The sequence below is a fragment of the Mus musculus genome, chromosome 3 (assembly GCF_000001635.26).
Source record: "Mus musculus strain C57BL/6J chromosome 3, GRCm38.p6 C57BL/6J".
Classification (NCBI taxonomy): Eukaryota; Metazoa; Chordata; class Mammalia; order Rodentia; family Muridae; genus Mus; species Mus musculus.
Genome location: NC_000069.6, coordinates 41,472,460 through 41,494,905, shown reverse-complemented (window position 1 = coordinate 41,494,905; position 22,446 = coordinate 41,472,460). Strand labels below are relative to the sequence as shown.

The 22,446-nt window shown below is 43.3% G+C and overlaps 2 long non-coding RNA genes and 1 pseudogene across 2 annotated transcripts; 2 read left to right on the top strand and 1 right to left on the bottom strand.

Moving 5' to 3' along the window:
• The first annotated feature begins 1,706 nt into the window (after positions 1-1,706).
• Positions 1,707-7,225, top strand: Platr4 (pluripotency associated transcript 4). The gene is made up of 2 exons (NR_040385.1): positions 1,707-1,818; positions 5,170-7,225. It is a non-coding gene; the product is annotated as a pluripotency associated transcript 4 (long non-coding RNA).
• Positions 7,226-8,494: 1,269 nt separating this feature from the next.
• On the bottom strand, positions 8,495-9,009 carry Gm6069 (annotated as a pseudogene).
• A 1,892-nt stretch (positions 9,010-10,901) lies between these two features.
• Gm40040 lies at positions 10,902-19,999 on the top strand. The gene is made up of 5 exons (XR_867192.2): positions 10,902-12,038; positions 12,462-12,834; positions 12,962-13,109; positions 19,170-19,274; positions 19,512-19,999. It is a non-coding gene; the product is annotated as a predicted gene, 40040 (long non-coding RNA).
• Positions 20,000-22,446: the final 2,447 nt, after the last annotated feature.

The following is a 22,446-nucleotide window of genomic DNA, read 5'->3' as shown; positions in this document are numbered from 1 at the left end:
TCACTGTGCACTCAATAGTAACTTTGAACTCCTGATCCTTCAGACTCCACTGCTTAAATGCTCTGATTACCAGCATGAGCCACCGTGCTAGCTTTTTATTTTCATACGGCACCGAGAGAATACTTTTAGTTGGCTATGTTAATAAACATATTCTTTTGCCACATGAGAAAGCTGTACTGTGAAAAGCGCGTACCTGTAAACATCGTCAGATGGCACACGGTCCTACCATCCACTAGCCTGCCGCAGAAGGCTGCTCTGTAACAAACAACTCACAACTTCCACTACTTCGTATTTTACTGTGAAAAACTAAAATCAACACATATAAATAAAAACACTAGAAAAAAATGAAGGTGAAGAGAAATAACGTCACAGAAAAATCATTCAAAGAATGCAGGATTTATTTCTGTTAAAGAGGCAAGAGAATGATTTTTTTCCTAAATTGAAATGGCCAATTGTTCCACAAGAAGAAAGAGAAGTGTAAGACAGGACCTGAATGTGTATTTTCATGGGCTCAAAGAAGGTGACTGAGATTGAATGGATTTATTTATAACGTTTTATTTATTTTATTTTATTTTTCATTTATTTTATTATTATATATTTTCTTTATTTACATTTAAAATGTTATTCCCTTTCCTCATTTCCCCTCTGAAAACCCCCTATTCTATCCCCCCTCACTGCTCACCAACCCACCTACTCCAGCTTCCTTGTCCTGGCATTCCCCTACACTGGGACATGGAGCCTTCACAGGACCAAGGACCTCTCCTCTCATTGATGTCACATAAGGTTTTTTTTTAATCTATCTATCTATCTATCTATCTATCTATCTATCTATCTATCTATCTATCTATCTATCTATCTATCTATCTAATGTTTTTTTCGAGACAGAGTTTCTCTGTGTAGTCCCGGAAATCCGCCTGCCTCTGCCTCCCAAGTGCTGGGATTAAAGGGGTGCGCCACCACCGTCTAGCAAGGTTTTATTTTTAAAGGGAAAAATTTCACCAAACAATGGTGAAAATGCACCACAGAGGCACAGGGCTGTGAACAAAAGCAGAATTTGATTTTCTTTAAGTTGATGGCTTCTTAAGTCTTGCAGTGATAAAATGCTCGGACGGAAGCAACATGGAGGAGACAGGGTTTGTTCTAGCACACAGCTCTGGTGTGGAACTGTGTGGAGAAGCCACAGAGGCGGGAGTTTGCGATAACATTGTATCTGCAGTCAAGAGCGGACTGCACCGAAGGCTTGCTCACATGATTGAGGTCAGATTGCGTTCTCCACTCTTACACTACCCAGAATCCCCTTCCCAAGGACTAGTGCCACTGCAATGGGCAAGTTCCCCACCTCAATAAAGATAACCCTACATCATATTTTACAGGTAAGCATTGATATAAATATTTCAGAAATTACATGATAATCCATAGATAATTAATTTTCTCATTGCTCATTATATATTCACTTTCATACTACCAACCGTAATTTTAGTTTTGGAGTTGTTATGTTAAAATTGTGTGCATAGCTTGACACATGCCTGTTGGGAATTGGTTCTAATGCTTTGAATTAATTCAGTCCCCTAAATCGGGAATCTGCAGGGCCAAACCCTGAAGGTCCTTGTTCTCAATTGGCTTTTGGTCGATCAATATAGAACCAATAGCCAATGGCTGGGCAGGTAGACTGAGGCGGGACTTGGAGGCAAGCCGGGAGAGAGGGAGGAGAAAGAGATCGCCATGATGGGGAAGAAGGAAGAGGAGACCTAAAGGCCAGCTGACATGTGAGAATCAGGGAAAGTGGCCACACGGGCCACTTCCACAGCTGTGTTTGAGGTAGCAGAGATAAAATAGAGATTTTAAAAGATGTTTACTCGGGAGTAACAGAGGGGATTGTTTGCTAGCTGCGGGAAGGATTAGAACTGCCCAGCCTTTGGGCTAGTAAAGGTGTATTAAAAGTAACTGGTGTGTGTGGGGAGGGTGGGGTGAAGCGAGCACATGTGACCATCCGGGAGCAACGTGGTTAGCCAAAGTACCGCTACACATGCCTGTTTGTGGTCCTAGAATTTGGAAAGGGGGAGGGAGCTTGAAAAGTTAGATATCAATGCTCTCTCTCTCTCTCTCTCTCTCTCTCTCTCTCTCTCTCTGTGTGTGTGTGTGTGTGTGTGTGTGTATAGAACCCGTTTTTAATCCCAGCACTCAAGAGGCAGAAGCAGAGGGAGGTGGTCTCTGAATTTGAGGCCAGCCTGGTTTACACAATATATTCCAGGTCAGCCAGAGCTACAAAAATCATCTTGAAAACCCTAAAGAGGTCTGGTGAGATGGCTTAGTGGTTGGGAGCACTGACTGCTCTTCCAGGGGTCCTGAGTTCAATTCCCACCAACCACATGGTGGCTTACTGTAATGGGATCCAGTGCCCTCTTCTGGGGTGTCTGAAGACGGCAACTGTGTACTCACATGCATACAAATACATAAATAAATAAATTGTTTAAAAAGTTGACTATATATAAAAAAAGGGGGGGGGAGAAATCCTAAGGAAAAAAGAAAAAAGAAAAGAAAAATTTGAGGTCAGTTTGAAAACCCTCTTAAAGAAGATTAGGGGAAAAAAAGTAAACAAAGGCTGGGGGTGTAGTTTGGTTGGTACAGTGCTGGCCAGCAGCCAGAATGTCCTGGATTCAGCTAATCTTTTGGTTGCCAAAACCAGGCATGGTGAAAGAGCTCTAGCCAGCAGCCATGGGTGTGGGAGGATCAGAAGTTCAAGGTCATTCGCAGACTTCGTGGAGAGTTTGAGGCTACTCTGGGCTTTAAGAGACCCTGACCCTGTCTCAAAATAAACAAAAGAGAAATATCAAAAAATAAAATATTTCAGAGAAATAACTAAGTTTCTTATAAAAATTAATTCATACATCTTATGCATATGAATATTTTGTATGTACGTCTATTTGTCACATTCTTGCTTGGTGCCCCAGAAGGCCAGAAGAGTTCATCAGATCCTCGGGATCTGGAGTTACAGATGGTTATGAGCCACCATGTGGGTGCTTGGAATTGAACTTGGGCCCTATGGAAGAACAGCCAGTACACTTAATCACTGAGCCATCTCCCCAGACCCCTAAATATCTTATTGCACAAACTCTCATTAAGTCTTTAAGCATGACCATGCTACAAGTTTTGCCTTCCACAGATAGTTACTGTTTTACTCTGATTATCTACTGCAATCTGCTCTGAGCAATACTCCACACACACACACACACACACACAAAAATAATAATAAATAAAATAACTGTCAGTGAGCTGGCAAGGCGGTATATGTCTGCATCGTCAGGACTCAGGAAGCAGTGGCAGGTACATGGCGAGTTTGGAGCTAGCTTGGACTATACACAGAGTTCTAGGCCAGCCTACGCTATAGCTCTAGAATGAACTCCTGCTTTCAAAAGCAGGGAATGTTTCAGAGACTCAAGGAAAGGAACTTGGCAGGCAGGCACCCAGGGTTCACAGTGTGGTGGCTGTGAGCCTGGCCCCTACAGTTAGGACTTCCAACTACAGCAAGAAGCTCATTCATCTTATAAAGCTGCTGCCTTGAGGTCAAGCGGAGCAAGCACAGGCTAACTGCCTTGCAGTGGGCAACTGATGAAGGGGGATTATTGCCTTTAGTTTGGGTATTTTTTAATTCTTTGATGTTTTGTAGCGGAGGTGGGGGAGGGAGTTATAAGGAACTTTTTTTTTTAATCCTAAGCTATCTATAACTCATGGCAATGATTATACCTTTGTAAACAGAAATGAAACACATTTTTCTCTTTGCTTGATCCTTTCCAAATTCAGAAATTCTGATTGAATATTCCTATTTCCATGGTAATCTTATTATTTGCAACACATTCAGTGAGAACGCGTCCCCTTTGTGACAGAGTATAACAGGAAAGTGGTAGAAACATCAGATATGACCACACGGTTATAATAACTTACTGCAGAACTGGGCGAGGTGACCTTAGGTTAGGGTCGCCTCCCCTAATGCACCTCCCTGACAAAGCACCCAACAGGGATCAGACAGGTTAAGGGAGTTTGAAAGTGTATTCAGGAGAAGGGCAGTGTATCTTTTGTGCCACCTAGGAAAAGAAGCATTCAAGAGAAAGAACTAGTCCCAAGCCTTGTTCTGGTATGGCTTCCTAGTGTCAAGGGGCTTTGTGTGTAGTATCTGTGTGTGTTATTCACACAAAGGCCAGAAGACTACATACAGAAATCAACTCTCTCTTTCTACTGAACTCAGGTCATCAAGCTTGGTGGCAGACATCTTCAATCACTGAGCCAAGTCTGGTCCCATAGTATTTTTTACGAACGAGCCTGAAATTCACAGATCCGACTGTGTTGGCTGGCCAGGCATGTCCATGGATCCCCCTGTGTCTGCCCTGACAGAACTGGGCTTACAAGCTACCTTGCCCAACTTTTACGTGGATGCTGGGGATTTCAGTTTAGGGTCTCACATTTGCATAGCAAGAACTTTACCTCACTGAGCCGTTTCCCTGACTTCCTAGGAAGCATTTAAAAAATATAGTCTGAATCCATATGGAAAATACCAGCCAAGAAAACTCTAAATACCAATGTGGCTCTGTACCATTTGTGTTTTATTGATGTAGTGACCAGGACAACTCTAATTAGACCAGAATTATTTTGCAAACAGTATCAGAGTAGAGTAACCACACATGTGTCACAGGAAATTGTCCCTGGGCTGCACTGGGTCTTCCTGCTTTGAAGGGGGTAGTGGGGAAAAGGTGGACAGAGGTTCTCTCTCTGGAATGAACTTTATAGTCAGGCTTCCTGTCAAGTTCTCTTCTTTAGCAGGCTGTCCCCAGGTTCCTAACCTGCACTCATTGTTCTAAGAATTAAGTTGAGTCATTCAGAGGCAATCTGACTATCTAATTAAATTCCTCCTTCTGTCCTTTTGGCACCTGATAACTATAGCCCATCTTCTACAAGAATCCTACTGAGTCAGTTTAACTAGGAGCCCTTGATGTAATTTTCCATTCTCTGGCCTTTCTGTTCACAGAAGCACTCACTCTTTGGTTATGAATCCTGCCCTTGTTGTGTTTGGAGGAGAGCCCAGTCTTCTCCCCACTTGTAATAATCTTGACACCTTTCACAGTGGTTCTGAACAAAGTCTTTTATACACTTAGCATGTGTCAATATTTTCTTTAGCAGGACTTTGGGTCCCTAACCTGCAACTCAGCACTCAGTCCATCATGGGCTTTGCTAGTCTCTGTGACTTCTCCAGGGCAGGAAAGTGACAGGTTTCTGCGCAAGGGAGCCCGAGGTACCTGGTTCAGGATGGAGAGGGCACTTGAGAGGCGTCAAAAGCAAGCACAGTTAGAGGACATCAGCGATGTTAAAACCCCACGAGGGTCAACAGTAGCCCAGGCAAAATAAAGGAGCCTGAAGTGGAAAAACAGAAATGGAACAAGACGTTTGTTCTGGAGCACGTGAGATTGTCCTTCTAAGACATTTCCAGAAGTATTCAAAGGAAGATTTAATGGGAAATCATTATGCAAAAGAGTCAGTAATATATTTTAGTTTCAAAAAGTACGGAGCGTGACGCCTGTCAATTATACCTTCTGCAAAGGTGAGTGGCGGTTGTCCTTGCTGTTCCAAAATGCAAAGAGAAACAAACAAACAAACAAACAAGCAAACCAGCTACTCCTATTCCGCACTCCAAACACCAAGCAGAAATGCTTCTGGGACAAACTGAGCTTCATTCTTTATGAAAATGAAAACACTTCTTTCTGTGCACTAGGAAAATGTTCTGCCTCTGAGCTGCAAAACCAGCACCAAACTTGAAAAGTTTGTGCATCAAAGGAAAAAGGCAACCTACAGGATGGGGGAGAATATTTGCAGGACACATGTCCTGGAAGGAATACATATTTAGACTGAATAAAATGAGTAAGAGGAGGGATAGGGAGTTCGTGTTCAATGTTGAGAGCTTGGGACAGTTGAGAAAACGCTCCGGAGTGTTCTGCAGATGAATGATGGTGACGACTGCATCAGTGTGAATGTCCTTAACGCCGTCAAAAATTGGTTATAATGGCAAATTTTATGCTACATATGTTTTACTACAATAAAAATGCCAGGAAAATCTAACTGCTCCAAATCCTGAATTTATTAACCCAATAAATTAGGAGATGGTTATTGACCTATAAATGGATTTGTCAATTTTTAAAATGATTTCCTTTAAATTGAATTCTTTCCTAGAGCTTTATTGTCTCTTCACAAACCATTAAACACTTGTTAAAGTGTTCAGAGAGGGCTGAGATGGAGGAGGAAGTGAAAACCAAACAAACAGATGAGGGACCTTCCCCAAATGATGTCTGCTAACAGGCTTCTTGGGTATTCTATTTATATAGATTTTACAAGTGTTTTATTTGAGAGGAAAAATCCCTAGACCTTACATAGTACAATGAACTTCTTATGCCTGTCAGCTAGATTTATTAATTTTTAACGAGGTGTATTACTTTTAAAAGCTATCTATTTACTATTGGGGGAGGGAGAAGGACAAAGGACATCTTGCAGAAGTCTGGTCTCTCCTGCTATGTGGGTTCTGGAGATAGGAAATCAGGCAGGTTGTCAGGCCTAGAAGCAAAGGCCTGTCTGCACTGAGCCATCTTACTTGTCTTATTTTGTTACTTTTGATGACCTATTTTAGACATCACTATTCTATAGCCCTAAGTATAACTTCAAGTATGTATCTTCCACAATGACTTTATGACCATGAAATCAATTCAAGAAATTTAACATGTATGCAGTTCTATCCAGCGTACATACAGATTTCTCATCCCCCCTTTTACTGTAGTTTATAGAAAAAGCAATTCTCTTCCATATCTAGAGTTTGACAAGGAATATGCATTGCATTTGGTTTCTGTGTTCTTTAATCTCTTGTTGTACAGAACTTCAACCTTTCATGACAGGTTGAACAATTTTGGATCATACAGGCTGTCATGGTTTGAATATGTTTGGCCCAGGGAGTGGTACTGTTAGGGGTGTGGTCTTCTTGGAATAGGTGTGTCACCGTGGGCGTGGGCTTTAAGACCCTCATCCTTAGCTTCTGGAAGTCAGTCTTCCACTAGCAACCTTCAGATGAAGATGTAGAACTCTCACCATCTCCTGCACTATACCTGCCTGGATATCGCCATGTTCCTGCCTTGATGATTATGGACTGAACCTCTGAACCTGTAAGCCAGCCCCAATTAAATTTGTCCTTATAAGAGTTACCTTGGTCATGGTGTCTGTTCACAGCAGTAAAACCCTAACTAAGACACAGGCCAATTACAGAATGTCTCTTTTTGGTGTGTGCAGTGTTAAAGTTTGAAGCACAAGCCTAATGCTTGTTAGACAAGCACTCTACCGCTGCTCTACATCAGCAGCTCAGTGTGCCTCTTGTCTTGATGGGCTCATTGTTTTTTATGACCCAGTGCATTGGGGTGAGCAGCTCACACAGGTACGAAGGGGTCCCTCTCAGAGCTTAACATCAGGGAACTCAATGTTGGTTTGTCTGTTCTATTTCAGCTGAGCTAGTATCTGGCAGTTCCCCACAACCCCCATCAAGTTACCACTTTTTTCTTTGTAATTGTAATTTGCAAAGAAATATTTGCAAGATTAAGTAATAGACTACACAACGTGTTTTAGCTTCCACTGAGCATTCAGCCTGAACTGTTTTATAAAGTTATGAAATGATAGATTTCCAACTTAATAATTATTTTAAAGACTTATTTTATTTTTAGTTCTGCATGTATGCCTGTGTGTGCACGTGTGTACCTATGTATCTGTATGGTTATGTGCACATGAATGCAGATGTCCAAGGAGAAGAGGCCAGACACATTGGATCCCTGGTGCTCAAGTGGGAGGTGGCTGTCAGCTGCTGTAGGAAGGTGATGGGAACTCAGCTTGAGTCCTTTGCAAGAACAGCATGAGCTCTTAAACACAGAGCCACATCTTCAGTCCCTCTCTTATTTTTTTAAAAATTATTCTCTCTCTGTGTATGTGTGTGTATACAGAGGTCAGAGGATCATTTTTGTAAAATTAGTTCTCTCTACCTTTTTTTGTGGGCTCTGGGGACTAAACTCAAGTTGTTGGGATTTTGTGACAAGTGCTGTATCCACTGAGCCCTCTCACATGCCCTTAAATGTTATTTTAAATAATAGCAAATGAGTACGTTCAAGCATACGAGAATAAGCATGTCCTATTGATTTGAATATGCAAAAGTATGCCAATTTTTTAAATCTCTATTACCAAGTGGACAAGTATTCCATTTTATCTCCAAAAGTAAAGATTTCTTTTAGATACAGTCATGTGGATTATACAACTTGACTGAAGCCATGTCTCCAAGATACATACCTAGAGGGTAAAGGGAATGCTTTAAAGGAGCGTGATTATGAATATCCAAGCTGAAAATAAACACTAATTACTAACAAAAAGGATTACTGAGAAAAATATGGGTTGGTTTTCAGTACTTGACTCTGTAAAGTTATTTCTTTTCTTATTTAGTTTTTATTCATAATCATAAACTTAACTTTGCCATCCAGCTAGACTTGAAGGGGAATGAGGAAAATATGGAACCCAAAGAACTTGAGCAGAGATTACAGGGTATTTCAAGCAGATGGGGTAGGGATGCTCTCCTGCGCTACAGAAGGAATGGTTGGATGGGTAAAATGCCTGCAAGTCAAAAGAAATTAGAGTTATCCACAGTCGGAAATGGTCTTGCTGGTCTTTCCATTCCTGGACCCAAAACACTCCATGGCTTCCACAATGTTCATGCCTTCTTTCACCTTCCCAGACACCACATGCTTGCCATCCAGCCACTTAGTCTTGGCAGTGCAGATAAAAAACTGGGAACCGTTTGTGTTGGTCCAGTATTTGCCATGGACAAGATGCCAGGACCTGTATGCTTCAGGATGAAGATCTCATCCTCAAATTTCTCTCCATAGATGGATCTGCCGCCAGTGCCATTATGGCATGTAAAGTCACCACCCTGGCACATGAATCCTGGAATAATTCTGTGAAAGGAGGAACCCTTCTAGTAAAATCCTTTCTCTCCAGTGCTCAGAGCATGAAAGTTTCCCGCTGTCTTTGGAACTTTGTCTGCAAACAGCTGGAAGGAGACTCTTCAAGGGCTCGTCATCGGCCGTGATGTCAGAGAACACGGTGGGGTCGACTGTGGCTACAGCAAGAGGTGAAAAGCAACAGGTGTTGGCAAAGCCTAAAGTTATTTTAAGAATTAGTTTAAGGACGTGGAGAGATGGCTTGGTAACTGGTTAAGAGTACTTACTAGTCTCACAGAGAACTGGTTTCCTTCTCATCACTCACATGATGATTCACAACCATCTGTAACTTCACTTCTCTGAGGCCTCTCCTGGCTTCTGCAAGCTCCTTCAGACACATAGTGCACATCACACAAGATAAAATAAATATATATATTTAAAAGACCCTAGGACTCTTAACTGTGCCGTACACTTTCTTAAACCTTCATTCATCTCTTATACTTTCTTGTTTTGTTTTTCGAGACAGGGTTTTTCTGTGTAGCCCTGGCTGTCCTGGAACTCACTCTGTAGACCAGGCTGGCCCCGCTATCTCTTACACTTGCATTGTGTGGGCTGGGCTGCAGGAAGACACAAGGCTTTCAGCGTATGCAGCTCCTACTGGCTGTTGTCACCCTGGTCTGCGGTTCCACCACCCACACGCACCTCCAGCCTGCAGCCTCCGGCTAACTGCACTCAGACAAAATTCATGTAATTCCTCGGCAGTGTCATCATGTCTGTGCTCAGTCTACCCTGGGCTTGAGGGAAGTCTTGGGAAGTCAGGTGATCTCTGCCTGGATCAGCCACGTGATCACAACAGTTAACGCTGACAGGTTAGCCCACAACAGTTGCCACTTTTCCAGTTCAACCTTCCCAGTTACCGCAGTCTCCTTCGACTAGAAAATTCTGTCTTCTGAGATCTCAGATATGGCCACTGTATTGTACTGACCTACATCTACACTGTAGAAGCGCACCATCAGCAAATCCTTTCTTACAAACATTCCTCTGACACATAACTTCCAAAGCATTTTGGGATAAATTTCAATATGATTAAAAAGGGGAGGGAGGAAGAGCTAGAAGATCGTGTCAACCCTGGGGAATCCTAACATCAATTGCTTGAAAAGGAAATGATGAAATTTATCTCCGGCCTCCATCTGTGAGAATGTGCACCTGCGTGTGCACATACACATGTCAGCAGCACACATGCACTGGTGCACATGTATGAATACATAAACATAGACACAAACGACAAAGAAATACCATTAGAATGGGGTAAGTGATCGTCATTCTTTTCAGTTAGTTTTTTTCCTTTAAATATTTGAGTGTGCTAAATATTTTTTTCTATTGCATATCTATGAGGGCTGCCTACACACTGGCCCAGAGAACTGAGAGGCCATTACTCACATAAAGGCAGGCTATAGTAATTGCATATAATAAACTTGAAACATCTTCAGAAGCTGACCCGGCAAGAAAAAACTTATTAAGGAAAACCTCTTACCTCAGTAGTTCTAAACCCTGATTCTGTGCAATAAACACCTGGGGCACCTGAAACAGTTAGTTCCTGGCACTGCTTTAACGTACTACGCTACCTACCAGGGAGTTTGGCCTAGTATGGCCAGGATGCAGAAATCCTCAGAGATTCTAGTGTGCAACTGAGAAAATGGGTAGTTTTCCTCCTCCTCCTCCTCTTCCTCCTCTTCCTCCTCTTCCTCCTCTTCCTCTTCCTCTTCCTCTTCCTCTTCTTCTTCTTCTTCTTCTTCTTCTTCTTCTTCTTCTTCTTCTTCTTCTTCTTTCTCTTTCCTTCTCTTCTTCTTCCCTCTCCTCCTTCCTCTCTACCTCCCCATCTTCCTCCCACCTCTTCCTTCTCCTCCTCCTCTTCCTCCTCTTCCTCACATCTCTTCTTCTTCCTCCTCCTTCCCCCTTCCCCTCCTCTTCCTCCAAATAGGTTTTTATGTATCCCAAGCTTGTCTAAAACTTTCTATGAGCCATCCAAGTGCTGGGAGTACAGCTGTGCACCATCTCAGCCAGTTTATATGGTGCTAGGGGTCAAGCCATGGCCTTCTGCATGCTGGGCGAGCACTACCCACTAGCCACATTTTCAGTCTTCTCAAGTGCTTCTTCTCCCGACAGAAACCCACATTGCTTTCTTACCCAGAGTCCTTGGGACCTGGCTCAGAGTTTCTTTCCTGCAGCTGTTTCCACCTGCCCCACCTCTCCCACTCTTGGGGTTCTTCCTGTAGGGGACACATAAAATAAATGTTTCCACTTCTCCCGTTTCCTCTGCTACAAAGAGCCCCTTCCATCTTCAGAATTACGGTGCAGTAAATGAAACAACGGAGCACACGCTGCAAAACTGTAAATATTATGAAGATTTTGGTTAATTTTTCCAATGCCTGTTGTTTATTGAAATATAAACAAAATCAGACTTGTTATGTTTCGTTCCCCCCTCTGTTCTTTGACGGTATTAGGGAGGGTTCTCTGCCTTTCTGTTGTTTTTGTTTTTCAGACCTTAAGTTCACTAAAAGCCTCTATATCCGATAAAAGCCCCCAAACTCCACATCTGATTTTCTTCTCAGAGGTCCTGAGAATTTCACCAAGGCAAATGTATCAATGCATGTATTGATTTGCATATGTATGTGTGTACACACACATGTTCCAGTTATAGGCATTCAGCTGCTTTCAGACTCTCAGAGGAAGTCGTTTATGTAATCTTAAACTTCTCACCTCCCTCATAGGTCCCTGCTGCTGTCTGCTGAAAATGATAACATGTAGAAAGATGAAATAAATATAGAGTTAAAACATTAGCCAATGGGATACAGTTTTTTAAACTTATTCAACTTGTGCTGAGATAATGACCAGCAGCGGTTAAATTAGAAGAACTGAGAGAGAGTGAAGACAGAAATAAATAACAAAAGTGGTAAACTGATCAGTAGTTACAGTGCTTTCTCAAAAGGCTTCTGAGTCTCAACATGAATATTCAATACCATAAAATAAAACTTACAGGTAAGCCAGTGTCATGAACTCTTCCCTGAATATGAAACATAATCAGAACATCCAGTTTTAGCAATTTATATTCATTTAAGTGAAAATATTGGAAAACTATAATTCTTTATAATCCAAAGTAAAGAGAGGTGGGCTTTAAAAAAAACTGCTTTTAAAAAAGGACTGACTTTTATTTATGTGTCTGTGTGCCTGGGTGTCTGGGTGTCTGTGTGTTGTCACATGAGTCTTGGTGCCCATGGAAGCTGGAAATGAGTGTTGGATGCCCTGGAGCCTGAGCTGCAGATGGCTGTGAGCTGCCCTGCATGGTTCTCTAGAAGAACAGCAAGGGTTCTAACTGCTGAGCCATGTTTTCCTCCACGATTAGAAAAAAAACCAATCAATTAATTTATTGTTGTAAATGTGATAATTCCTGTCTTTCACCAGGACCAACGGTACTGTTGCTCTAGCTACAGGAATAATCCTGGGCAGCACTTGTTGACCTTGGTCACTGTCAAGGGAAGATCGGCTGTTCCCACTGAGGGCATCTTGATGGATTAAGGTGATCAGCTGATCAATGTGAGGGGACAGATGGGAGCTAGGAACTGTCTCGGTACTGAGTCATTTTTCATCTAATGTGCAAGAAACCCAAAGAGCACATCAAACAGCGAACTACGCCTAAGCTATCCATGTTTCTCCTGCTTCTTCTGAGAGGGTGATTTACACGTAGCTCAACACTCGAGTGTTGCAGTATCGAGTGACTGCAACCAAACAATGGAACATGCATCGTGCCTGTTGACAGAGCCTGCAGTTGGCTTGGGTAAGTCTGGCTCCTCAGGTTTTTAAGTCTTTTCTATTCTGTAATAGCCTCCGTCTCATTTGATCGTTCTGTTTTTACATGCCAGTTTGGTATGGAAATGGACTTCTTTCTTGCTTTATTTTTCTAGAACCGGGACCATGCTGCATTCGACATCGTTCCTGGTGGCTGACTTGTTCCCATAGAATTAAATGCTAGGCATCCAGAAGCTGACTGTGCATCTGATGGGCTCACTAACATTCAGGAACAGGTTGGCCTCAGACTTCATCAATGGAAAGGTATACAATAATTTGGGGTAACTTACAGTGTAAAAGTTAGGGCTGGGTAGCTCAATTGATAACTCATCTGATGCATAAGTAGAATGACCTGAGTTCAGGTTCCAGGAACCCACATTACAAAAAAAAAAAAGGCTGGGAAGGGTCTCGTGAGTCTGTAAGCCTAGTTGGAGATATCAGCAGAGACAAACATATCCCCTCAGCTCATTGGCCAATCAGTCTAGCCAATCAGTTGAGCATCAAGTTCACACAAAAGACTCCACCTCGAAAGATGACCTCTGGCTTCCACACTCATGCATGCAAACATGCGTAAGCAGCTGAATTCTCATGTGCATACAAACATACATCCCACGTACTTAGAAGTAAATAAAGAAAGGAATTCAAACAAAAGAATATTAGATGAAAACCCCAGACACCAAGAAGTAAAGTCACTGGCAGGAAGCGCGGGATCCCTGTTAGTGGCTTGTCACTGCGCCTGGTCTCTGACACTCACCCCCATGCCCTAGCTTCTTTCCCACACTGGTTGTAAGGTACTTGGCCTTTCTAACCATGTCTATCTTCCTTTAAAGGCCTCAGTTGCATGTGCAAGGTCAATTTTCATTTGAGAAAAGTATACCTGAAGGGTGCTTTGCTTCTCTCCAGCAGGACCATGCAGAGCTCAGATAGGTCCCTTGCAATCATTCCGCAGCTTCTGGGTGATGTGACAGTCCCCTGATCTAGGGCAGTACTGGCTTTCTATCCATTGCTGGGTCCTTTGAACATAAAGCACGCAGAGGCTTTTGATAATAGATGGGCTTCCGCAGAGACAAGGCTGATGCCACACGAACAGGGTTCAGTCGTAATAAATAGCATCAAATGCAATGGTCTTGTGCACCAGGAGAGGCCAGAGCTTGTTTAAGCCACCGACTCAAAAGATAGCTTTTAAGCTTTCCCAGTCAATGCGACAGTGACCAACTCAAGCTTTTGACACCTGCATATCTGACTCAGGCATGAGGAAAAAATCATTTTCCAGTTTGATTATTTTATTTTAAAAGGGGGATTATTGTACCTATGACTTATCTAGCTTCAATAATTACTAACTTTTTTGCTAGTGTAAGGGAAGAGGGAATGCTAATACTAGAAAGCTACTGTCATTCAGCCCGTCAGAGTGAAAATAGGACAAGCTGACTTATACACTGTAGAGGAGGGCTCACAGGATGGCAGTTCATTCCTTGGTAGTTGATTTCAGTTAGCTTTGCACCTAGTGTCAGTCCACATTGTGAAGTGCTGTGAGTTTTCAGTTGTAGCAACAGCTAAATATCTCCTTTGCTGTGAGCGTTCTGACACCCCTTCTGGGAGAGTGACCCAATCTGTCTTCCAAGGCAGCTGCGGGACTCTAAATTCAAAAGATGATAATAAGCCCAAGAGGAATAGGAAAGGAAGTCGTCTCCCAGAGGCATTCTGGGATGGGAAGGATCCAGAACTTGACCTTGGAGGTTTTAGTTGCAGTTGACTGTGTGTCTGGGGACCATTAATAGAGCAAGCAGCCACTGTCAAACTTAAGAGCTGTATAAAATAGAAGTGAAAACCAAGCAAGACAAAGAGCTGTGGAAAGAAACTACCCAGAGTCTCAAAGCATATTAAAGCAAGGAAGATTAAGGCTCAACAAAGATGAATGGCTTAAACCGAAACTGAACCCCACAATGTGTGGAAAGGACCGCCATAGGAGACAGAGGAGCAAACATGCTTACCAGCAGAAGGAAAGCAAGGGATGTAGCCAAGTGAGTTGCATGGTCACCTACCATGCATGAAAGCCTTGCTTTGATCTCCAAACCCCATAAAACTGGGCGTGGAGGCACACTCCCAAGCTCCCAGCACTCAGAGGTCGAAGTAGGAGAGTCAGAAGTTCAGGGTTATCCTTGGCTACATAGTAAGCTGGAGGGCAACCTGTGCTATATGAGATCCATTGCTAAACAAAGAAATGACAAGCAGCAGCACTCTAGCAGGCTCAGGAGGAGAACCTCCTACTGTAAAAAGCAAGCCAGTGTAAGCCAGTTTCTGTAATGAATTGTTGCATAAAAAGAAAAAAAAAAAGATGGGCTCGTAGGAATTAAAAAAAAAAATGGGCAAATGTACAGAAAACTCTTGACCAATTGTGAAGACATCTAAAACTTCTAGAAATGCTTTGTGTTCTAATACAAAGGAACTATTGATAATTTTTTAGGTGTATTAATAATATGGTGATTATACCTTTACTAAAAAATGTTCTTGTTAGAAATGTTGACAAAGCTAGTGGTGGTGGTACACACCTGTCATCCCTGCACTTGAGAGGCAAAGGAAGGTGGATCTCTGAATTCAAGGCCAGCCAGGTCTACACAGTGAGTTCCACAATAGCCAGGGCTACACCAAGAAACCCTGTCTTGAAAAATGAAAACAAAACAAAACAAAACACATTTTGACAGAATATCAGCAAAATAACATAACATCTAAGACATCCCAGTAAGGATGAGGGAGGAGAAACAGGAATAAAGGGGAAGAGAGGACAGTGTCTTGGGTAGTGCTAAGTGACAGGCCTAGAGTCACCTGAGAGGCAGACCATCCTAGACCATCCTAGATAAAAGACAGGCTCAAGACAAGAAGCCTTGATGCCAACCACACGGACCAGAGCAATCGCAAGAAGGAACAGATGCCTTCTAGATCAAAATATTCTAAGTGTGTGTGTGGTGGTGGTGGGGGTTCTCAACCTGTAGGTCCAACCAAATATTTACATTATGATTCATAACAATAGCAAAGCTACAGTTACAAGGTAGTAATGCAAATAGTTTTATGCTTCTGGCATCACCACAACATGAGGAGCTGTACTGGAAGGGTCTCAACATCCCATAGGTTGCAAACCAATGTAGCAAACATGTAGAAGATGCTGGGAAAAAGCATAGGTGTGGTAGGTAAAAGGTAGGCCTTGTGGATCCTCAGATCTACATGCAGACAATCTTCCTTTGCTCTGAGAAATCGGACTCACTGAATCTTTCTTTGACTCTTGCTTCGTCCTTGATGAGGACCCACGAGCAGAGAGATACCTCTAACATCCACACCTGGGTGTCTGCGGCTCAGCTCACAAATCAAAACGGTCCCCAGCCAGCCCCCTGCCTCATTAGCCTGATACTCACTCCTCACTTCACTGGAAGCCATGCTCTGTGCCCTAGTGCCATGGGTTTTTTCACCTTTAAATGTTACATAAACAGGCTCATGTAGTGTGATGTTCTCACGTCAGCTCCGCCTGCGGCATTCACCCGCAGCCTGGTCGCTGTGTTATTTCTGTTGCTGAAGAGTATTTACTGTGTGTTCTCTGCTTCTTATTGCCATTGTTTTCCATCTGTGCAATCCCAGGAACAGCATTACGTTTCTGCAGTAGTGTCCTTTGCTGCACCTATGGGTGTGCATTTGTTGAGCATATATGGAAGGCATTTGTTTCAGTAAAACCCAGCAGTTACAGAGCACAGGCCTGTTTTCTCCATCTTTGTAATGCCAGGACTTTGCAGTTATCTGGTGCTTAAACAGATACTCACTGTAGTCTTTGCTAATGAATGAATGAACTGATGATTGGCGTGGGTTTTCCTTCAGGACCTAATGCCCTGTCATTCACATTCCTGCATTTTTCAGTGAGCTGAAGTCTTTCTGTTTACAAATTTGCCAATTTCCTTTGAGGAAGCTTGATCACGGAGCTCTTCTGCATCAGGTGATTGATGCCCTGCAGGTACTTCAAGCAACATCATGCATATCAAACCTGCCCTCTGCCTGGACTGTTTACAGCTGCCTTTTTGCTAGCTGAACTGCCTGACACTTCGGCTCAAAGACTCATTTATCACTGAGGGCGCATGCCGTTATCTGAGCACCTTCCGAAGCATCACACGCCATCTCTAGACTTCCTGGGATTGTCTACGGATACAACACTTGCTCTCATAAGTTGGTTACATAAACATAAAAGAATGAACTTTAAACTAAAATTTCTGACTTTTATCTCTTTGCAGTGTAGGCATAGGACAAAAAAAAGAGCACGTTTGAAAGACTACATTTTCATGAAATTGGAAATGCTACATGCAAGCTGCAGATGCTGATTGCAGAGTCAGAAGACATGGCCGTCAGTGTTAGGACTCTGCCTTATTCTGCTATTTCTCCTTGACGACCTACAGTTTGCATTGTGGGTGGCATTCATTAACGAGGGCAGTAAAAACATGGAGAAAACATTGCAAGCTCTCCTTCGTGTTTCGCTCACTGGCCAAGTAGCTAACCAACTAGGTGTTCAGGCTCCCATGTGTCTCAATATGATGTGGCTCCTTCCAGTAGCAACCATCCTGAGCAGAGACCTTTGTTCTAATTTAAAAATTAGACATGATATAGAGCTTACCACACATTTTTCCCCCTGAAGATTAAAGATCTTCATGAAGGTACTGGCTTAAAAGACATCAACCCCAAGCCTTTCGAAGGATATGCACTTGAGATTGCCATACTCGATGGTGCGTCCAATTAACTTAGAAATACCCTTGACATTTCTCATCCGTGAAGAGAAGCTTTAGGTGACAGTTTTCATGGTGTGGGTACTCTCGGTGCCTAATTTGCTTTTTTTTCTTGTTTTCAAGCCTGAAAGGGAAATAGCCTTGGCTTTCAGCTCTGGAGCGCGATGCCCTCCTTACGAGTATTCAGCTACTGTCTGAACCATTGTACTTGCCTTCCCCTCCATACCCCTTTTTCCCCAAAGTCCCGTTGATAGCTCATTTAAAATGTTCTGCTCCTTAAGCCTGGGGGCGTTGAGCAGCTCAGCGATGGAGTGCTTACCCATCATAAGCAAGGCTCCTCGGTCAGTCCCCAGTGCGCACACCAAAGGAAACACAACCACAAAAGAGACATTGCTCATCTGAAAGGCCTCCTCCAGTTGCGTTTTGGAAGGCGGAGGTGCTATCTACCTACAGCCGACAGGGCTCCTTCCTGGTTATCCTTCAGATGACTGGTTACAATCAAAAGAAGAAAAAGTAAAATAAACTTTAAAGGGGAGCCATCCAAACCATTTAAGTCAGCGCCATAAAGCTATTTTAGAAAGGCAGCTTTCTATATTTTAATGCTTTCCATGTCTGAGGCATCTCTCCAGACTCTGGTGCTATAATTGTAACACCATCTTGACACTTCTACTTTTAAGCCATGAAGTTTTTTTGCCTTTTCCTTTTACAAAGAAAAAAAAAATGGAGCCAAGTGACCGTAGTGTACACGCTGACTCAGGTAGCAGTGGCTGGGGACACAGGTCTGTGCTGAACAGTGCATGTATGGCTTGGGCTCCTTGGTTGTGTATGGCACAGGGTAAGGGCCAGGGAACTGAAGCAAGAAGAATGGTCTCACCCTGACCAGGTAGGTCTGCGGGACACTGCACGCAGGGAGAAGGCAGCAGATACTCCTTGTGGGGTATCTTGCAGGGAGGTTCTTCTTGCATGTGAGCTGCTGTTTTCCATGTGACTTGTTAGGGAGTGGCAGGTCTTCCTAAGGATGCTGGAGGATGTCGTCTGAGATGCTCCCCTTCTTCAGCCACGAGCAGATGCTCTTCGCAAAGCACAACCCCTGGGGTCCCATGTTGTACCATGACTGCCTCTCTGTTTGTGGTTTCTGACTGTCCACCCTGAAAGGAGTGTGTGTCTGGATGACTCACCCCAAAGGACCTTCTCATTGGAGCAGAAGCACTGAGGAAGGAGCAGCCTGGCTCCCCAGGCTGGCCTCAAATTCGCTCTGTAGCCGTGGCCTAGGTTCTTGGAGAATGGTTGAGTAAAGATAGAAATGGACAACTTGAAGCCCACCGTAGGAAGAAGGAGCTGCAGTAAGGAGAACACAGGGAACTGTGTAGAAGAGACTGAAAGAGAATCGTACTTACGAAAGACTTCTAGACCAGGACCGCATTCGAACAAATACTGAACAAGTTTTTCCTCCGAGTCCTCAGCAAACAGTACGCAGCAGGCGGAAAGTGCTGAGACCGCAAAGCTGATAACTTGGCTCCCTAGTCCAATTGTAAGTGACAGGTGACCATTTTGACCCCTTTCTCTTTAGAGCCACCTAGAACATGGATGCAAGCTGGAACTTTGACGTTGTCTTGGGGATAAAAGTTAAACAAAGAAGTGGATTCTTCAGTCCTGACGCGTAAGTCACTGAGAGGTGAGTGCCTGGAGATATCTTCTTATATAGTGATGATGATGATGACGATGATGATGATGGATGATGATGATGGATGATCTTATTAGATCATTGCTAGGGGGTCTTACTTGCAAACAAAGTTACTCCTGTCTGCTCTATCTGGGATCTGCACCTCTGAGCAGCATCAATGACATTTTCTCTCCTGCATCTCATACCTGCTCTGTTCTCCCTTTTTATGACTCACTGATGCTCTTTAAGGATGAGCTCGTTCCCTCTCCTGAAAGACATCTTCCTGTTACAGCAGCCAGCTTTGCCAGCTCCCTGAACGTTCTGCTGCCTCCTTGCCCAGAACAGTAAGTACCTGCTTCGTGCTAAGGCCCAAGGGAGGGACCCCAGTCACCTGTGTGCTCCCTGAAGAGAGTCCATGTTTTCCCAGGTTACTTACTTCTCTGGAAAGTCAGACGCAGAGCTGGCCAACCCCTGGCTCCCTGCTGCACCAGCACCATGAGAAGGCATGCCTACTGTGTATTTGTCAGAGGCATTGTTTACTTAAAGACCTTTTCCTTAAGAAAGAGTCACTATCTTTTAATAAGTTCAAAGAGCTGTCTAATGCTAATGCTATTTCCTTCTTGGTTATTCTTGCACAGATATTCTGTGAGTTAGTTGTGTGCCCGTGCCAACAAACTATAATCTTCTCTTTCTCCCCCTGCCCTCTGTCCATGTACGTACACACACACACACACACACACACACACACACACACACACACACCTGCATGAATTCCCAGGACCTATGTGTGTGTGTGTATATATATATATATATGTATGTATGTATGTGTGTGTGTATATATATATATATATGATAAAATTACTGAAATGGTTGGATTTTAAAGTTTTCCACAGGGTCTGAGAAATTCTGCCCCACTTTCCCTTTATAGACACTATCTGTGACCGTCAAGTTAAAAAGGCCATCTGTCTAGCACCATGACCTTCAGCTAGGCCATCATTGCTTGGGAATGCTCCCTTCACATCGTGCTCTCTTCTTTTTTTTTTTTTTAAATTAGAATTAACTTTATTGTACATCACAAGACAAATAAGCAATAAAAACATGTTATATAGATGAAATAGAATACAATTCCATGTTAATGAAAAACAAAACATTTTGACCATATTCATCTTGTGTAAGAATCTCATGTTCTCTTTTTACTCCTGCTTCTCTCCCTCCTACTCCTAATCTGCCTTGCTTCTCCATTCATTTCTTTCAATCTACTGAGCTTCATTACTGTTGCTTATAGGAACATGGCAGAATGTTGTTAACAAGAGTGTGGTTGTTGAGTCAGTAGCTAAGCCACTGAAGAAAAAGGCTTCTTCCTTCCCCATCAACCATGGTCTATAAATCCTCGGGGACGGAAGGGGTCTCCTTCCCATGTCCACTCTCTAGGACAGGATTTTTTTTTCTTCTCTTATTTTTTTTCCATTTTTTATTAGGTATTTAGCTCATTTACATTTCCAATGCTATCCCAAAAGTCCCCCATACCCACCCACCCCCACTCCCCTACCCACCCACTCCCCCTTTTTGGCCCTGGCGTTCCCCTGTACTGGGACATATAAAGTTTGCAAGTCCAATGGGCCTCTTTTTCCAGTGATGGCCGACTAGACCATCTTTTGATACATATGCCGTGCTCTCTTCTGATCCACGCGTTCACAGGAGAGATCACCCCTATGCTGCTGCATCCACACCACCCAAGAGTTCCTGGCCTGAAAGCCACTTGTTAGCAAATGGAATGACTGGCCATTTCATATTCTATGCATAGTTTTAATGACACAAATACAGGACACTATTATTCACAGTCACTGAGAACTTTGATACGTCCTGGGGTTCTCTTGTTAAGAACTTGGCTGTCTTTCCTCTCTTCACATTTACTACTGAAATGTGCACTACCTAAAGTGTACAGAGAAAGAAAAGAGAAGAGGGAAAACGCTACAGAAGTATCAGTATAGAAATAAAGAAACAGATGGTGGATTTTTTGTTTTAATGCTTGTGTGCATTGAAAACACAACTCACAGACACATACACACACACACACACACACACACACACACAGAAAGAGAGAGAGAGCGCGCTTTAAAATTAAAATATGCCTTTAAAAAAATAAACAATTTTATTTTATGTTCATTGTTGTTGTTTTGAGACAGGGCCTCACATATCCCAGGTTGGCCTGGAACTTGCCAAGTAACTGAAGGAGATCTTGAACTTCCAATCCTCTTACTTCATGTCCCCATTGCTAAGATTTCAGGTCTTACAAAAGCCAGGCGTGTGTAGTGCTAGGATCAAACCCAGGACTCTATCCATGTTTGCAAAGTAACATTCTGTCAACCGAGATATGCCCTCTTATTTTACGGTTGGAGGCAGTCTCACTATGTAGCACAGATTGGCTCTGTCTAGAGCTCCTCCTGCCTCAGCCTCTAGGATGATAGCATTGGAAGTGCACTAGACTGGCTCACAAGTGCCATTTAAAATGACACTCAGAAGGCCATTAGTTAGGGAGTCCGTCATCCAGGTGATCGGTTGTCTTGTGTGGTGTGTCCTCCTTGTTTCAAGAAAGGTCATATGTTTTGTTTTGTTTTGTTGTGGAACTTGCATGAGACCTACATAAGAACAAGCTAGTCAAAATCCTGGCATAGATGGCTAGGAGATCTCCAGACTCCAGCCCTTACTGAGGAGCTATTGGTGGCAGACAGTTGTTGGAGGAGAGGATATAGAAACTGGTGGAGTTCCCACCTCCAGTGCACAGCCTCCTGCCCATGGTCTCCCTCCCATCCATGCGCACTGGACAACACTAATTGGAACTAGTTGTGGGGGTTGGGCAGGAGGAAAGCGACAGGGACCTGTTGGAGGAAGCATAGGGTAGCTGGAGGGGGGCCATGGGGTTATGTATGGTTGCAGTTCATTGTATACACATGGAAAGTTCTCAAGCATAAACATTTAAAATACTACAGGCAAGAAAAGGTTTTTCTGCAGGTGAGTGTGCATGCGTGTATGTGTCTATCTGTCTCTGTGTGAGTGGGTGTGCATGCGGGTGCAGGTGCCCTCGAGAGCCAGAAGAGGCACATGATATAGAACTGGAGTTACAGAAGTCATAAGCACACTGGGGTAGGTACGCACAGAACTCGGGTCCTCTGCAAAAGCAGCA